Here is a 5,062-nt window from a genome sequence, read left to right on the forward strand (position 1 = left end):
TAAACAAAACCAACAACAAAGAATAATGCATACTGTCGGAGATGGCTGGGGTGGCAACCTGGCCGTGACGCCTAGGAAGACCAGAGGAGGGCTTACGCCTTCCCCAGACCATGTGGGGGCGACCGCCCTGGTTCCTTTGGGGGCCACAGGTACAGAGCTTAGAAGCTCAACCCTGTAGGGGCCCATGGTCACCGTGCCTTTGGAGCCCTGGACTTCGGCACTTCCGCCACATCTGGAAGTGCTGGGGGGAAGAAGACTGGGGACACCCGGAAGTGCTTCTGGGTACGCAGCCAGCACTTTCGCCACACTGGGGAGTGCCGGTGGAAGATTGCCGGGAAGCTCCTGGAGCACATCCTAGTGGCTATAAAAGGGGCCGCCTCCCTCAATTCGATGGCTGGAGTCGGGAGAGTAGTGGACAGAGCTTGGTGGAGGAGGTAGGAGGCGGCCTGAAGAATTGAAGGCATTGTGCTTAGTGGCCAGGACTTTGGGGACTTGTGGTGTTTGTGGTGCACTTCATTGTAAATATGGTTCTTAATAAACGTGTGTTGGGTGAGTTGAACGTGTCTGCCTGTCTGTGTCCGGGCCAGTCTCCACAATATAATCAACAAAACTAACATTAACACGGTCAACATAAATCAAAGAATCAAAAATAAACAAAAGGGAAATTCATAATATGAGCTTGAACCCCTGTCAGTTCCAGGTCAGTCCGAACTGTAGTCTATCCTGACTACAGCTTCATGCATAAACTACTGAGGGTGCCAGTTCATTACAGGGTGCAATCATTTATCCTGGCCAAGTTCAGATTCACCAATCAACCTGACCTGCGTGTATTTGTGATGTCAGAAGAATGACAGAACACTAGGAGAAAAAGTGCCATTGGCATGAAGAGAACCTTCCAGATTCACCCTGACAGTGACTGGGCTGGATTTTGAACAAAGTCTTCTGCAGCAGCCCCAGTAGTAAAAACTTCAAGTAAATTATGCAGTGTCACCCACGTGTGCATGGGAGGCAGCAGCAGGGTCTGGTTATTGCTCAAGCACCGATGTCTGGGGCTAATCATGTGCAATAATGCCTTCTCTCCTTCCTCACAGAAACAAATAACATCTAACCCGCTTTCTTCCGTCTACAGACCACACCTTCGGGTGACGTAATTTCCTTCCTCCTCCTCAGATCATCCGCCTCTTCCTCCCCTTCCACTATAAAAAGCCCTGCGGCAGTCTTGTATTGGACTCAGTCTTATGAGGCTACTCTTCACTATTGATCACTCTTTCTTTACAGCGAATTTACAATATACGGGGCAGATCCCCCCCAAATCTTTATCTTTTGTCCTTGTTTTTCTACATTAAACATCTTAAAAGTAAACCTTTCTATGGCAGCTGTCAGTTGACCTGGTATGAATGCATGTGGGTGTGCGCCATGCTGGTGGTGCCCTTTAATAAACTGGTATTTTGCACAGAGTGGGTCCCTGTCTGGCGTCTGACACTGCAGGGATGGATTCCAAACTGTCCAGATCTGGGCCACACAGCTTAACCAGCACACTCTTTCGCAGGCTAAGGGGTGAGAGACTTGAAGGTGACAGTGACATTGGGGCTCTTAAGGTGCACCCCGCAGTTCCAGAGCTCTAGCCCTGGCGTTGACGCTTTAACAGGTTTGGTTACCTGTTGCAGGCCATTGTCTCACAGACTTGCATTTAACATTCCTAACATTACAGTCTTAAATGGTTATGCAGAGCATTTTTGTTCCTCAAAGAACCATGTGCATGAATGTTCTGGAAAAAAAACTTTTACTTATTCCAAAAATAATCATAACTTGTTTCTGAAATTCCAATGGACTCTTTCTGCATACAGTAACCTCAGATAAGTATCCTGCTAGGTAGCTTACCATACAGTAAAGATGTCTGTTTTGTCCACATACTAAGAAACTTTTTAAACCCCAATGACCCAAATTCATATGCAAAGAGACTTCCCAAAATAAAATGGTTCTTTGCCAAGTAGTGGTTCTGCAAGGAAACCCAGGACCCAGTAAAGTGCCATATTTTTTACAAGGGTAGCACTTCACTGAAACCCCTAAGTCAAGAACCTTCCCTACATGAACATCTGAGGCCAGAAAAATGTAAGAATCTAGACCAAATTCATTTAAAAAAGTTTAGGTTCTTTATTAAAGAACAAAAATATTGGATTAAATACAAAATATAAGTAATAATAAAAATAATATCCTTATAGCAGTTTGGCAACAGTGACACAAACGCATACCTTCCTCTCTGTCTTCAAGATGATCTCATGTCTTTTTAACTTTAATTCTGCTCCAAGCTGTTCAGATTCAACCTATTTTATAACTTCTGTCCCTCCATGGACTTTCTTTCATAGGACGGTGCAATACGTCTTTTAAAATGAACAGTTTTCTGTCATATCTGATATCCCTTAACACATAATTAAAATATACATGTATTGTTTTCCAAAAGTAATATAGCAGCTTATTTATCATTTTTGTTTCTACTTTCATCTCCTGTGATTAACTGGCACCTTGTCCAGGGGACTGTCCCTGTCTTGTACCTTATGCTTGCCTGAATACGCTCCAGCCAACCGTGTCCCTGTTTGGGTTAAGTGAGCATCGAAAATGGTATGGTATTTCTACTATCACACATTATAATCTTCATACTTAATATTAAATGAACCTAAAAGTCATCATTTGGATTAAATAATCTATTAAAGAACCAGTAATGGCGTACTGCACGATAATGTGTAGTGAATACACTTGACTTGACCATTCCTAGTTTTCATCCTCTTTTCCTGTACGTTGATCATTCATTTGCTCAAAGGTTGCTGCGCTTGCTGCGTCCTGAGCAGCTCTTCTTTTCTCCACCCTAGCTGCCCGCTTCTTCTCTTCTTCCATCTGCATCTTTTGGCGCTAAAACTGATTAAGTCAGTGTTTGTGTTGCAATTACTTATCACGTTTTCCTTAATTTTTTTACTTAAGCTGGCACTTAAGTCTTCAATCTGCCTCAAGAATGATTTAAGATATGAAGAGGTAGGAGAAGTGATGACGAAGGTGGTAGGGATGAGAACAGTGCCTGTACGCATGTGCCTCATGGCTGCCCTGCTGGCCACTGCCAAGAGTTGATTCTACAATAAAATAACATAAAAATAAAAAGAGGAATAACCTTGGAGGCCAATCATCACCCTGAAACCGGATAGTAGAGGTCACGTAGTATATGTGTACCAAATTTCAAGTCAATAGGTCAAACGGTTTGCGAGCTACAGACATATGAACAGCCATGGTAGCGTATTATAAAAATCCATGCATCCAGGCATCATCCAACCTGCCATATCCTAACTACAGGGTCACGGGGGTCTGCTGGAGCCAATCCCAGTCAACACAGGGTGCAATGCAGAAAACAAACCCCGGATAGGGCACCAGCCCACCGCAGGGCACGCACACATCCAAACACACCAAGCACACACTAGGGTCAATTTAGAATCGCCAATCCACCTAACCTGCATGTATTTGGACTGTGGACTGAGGAAACCAGAGTACCCGGAGGAAACCCACCCAGACATTGGGGGAGAACATGCAAACTCCACGCAGGGAGGACCCAGGAAGCGACCCCGGGTCTCCTAAGTGCGAGGCAGCAGCGCTACCCACTGCGCTACTGTGTCACCTCATATTATAAAGATAAGCATTATTTTTCAAAATGCAGTTATTTCTTCAAAACTTGGTATACTGTATTTGCTTTTGCCACACAAAATTGTGCTCTAAAGCGGGGGTGTTGCACTCCGGGCCTGGAGGGCCACAGTGGCTACAGGTTTTCATTCTAACCCTTCTCCCAATCAGTGACCAGTTTTCACTACTAATTACAGTAAATTCTTTTTCCCTTCATTTTAATAGCTTTGCTTTTAAGGATTCAGTGCTCTGAACTGATTCTTGTCTTCATTAAATAGCAGCCAAACTGAAATGAGATGTGAAACGAGTCAACAGATGACCAGCTAAACTGGGATTTCAAACTCCAATCAATTTCACTCCAACCAGTCTCTTAATGAGAAACCAATTCTTGCTGTTAACTAAACCCGTTATTTAATTCCAAGGCTTGTTGCAGCTCTCATTCTGGTACAGCAGACATTTCCAAAACTGCTGATTTTCTGATTTTTATAAGAATACCATCAAAAATGTTTTGGTGACCTGAGAGATTAACCTTACTGAGACCTTCACATTTCTTTATTTTCAGATATTGTGTTATGGGCACAAATGAGCTGGTCATGCGGTGGCTTGTTTTGTGTCTCATTATTGTTTGGATGCTAGTTAAAGAAAAAGAAACAACTAAGGGATCTGAGTCAAGTTAATTAAAACTAAGGCAAAAGAAGTGAATTAGCATCAAAAACTGAAGAAGATGGTTAGAATGAAAACCTGCAGCCACTGCGGCCCTCCAGGACCCGAGTTTGACACCTGTGACCTAAAGTGTTTTTTAGTGAGAAGTCGGGCAAAAAGACACCTTTTATTGGCTAACTAAAAAGACTACAATATGCAGGCTATCAAGGCAACTCAGGCGCCTTCTTCAGGCAAGATGTAATACAGAAACTGGAGTTCCCTGCGTTTATATACACACTAGGACAGATACAACATTGGAGAACACTGAAGTAAGACATCTTAAATGTAAAAAATTAATAGACCTCTTCAGGCTAAGATTCATTTAGCAACAGAGGAGAACAACATATAGTCAAGATCTTTGGATAAGATAACTATCCAGCAAAGTCTTTTGAAGTTTCTGATGTGTTTTTCAATGCAATGTGGGTCTGTAGACAGCATGTCTGTGTCAGTCTGAGAGATACAAACAATCCTCATTTCTGGCCATACAACTCTTGTCTCTATTCAAACCATGCTGTAATGCAGGGGTGCCCAATGCATTGATCACGATCGACCGGTAAATCGCAAAGGTAGTGCAGGTAGATTACGTTGCATTCAAAAAAAAAATTTTTAAACGTTAGTCTATCATATATCCTCCCTATGGCATTTGCCACTTGATTGACATACAGGACGGCCATTCTGAGATCTCTTTTCTTCTCACGAT

The sequence above is a fragment of the Polypterus senegalus genome, chromosome 7 (assembly GCF_016835505.1).
Source record: "Polypterus senegalus isolate Bchr_013 chromosome 7, ASM1683550v1, whole genome shotgun sequence".
Classification (NCBI taxonomy): Eukaryota; Metazoa; Chordata; class Cladistia; order Polypteriformes; family Polypteridae; genus Polypterus; species Polypterus senegalus.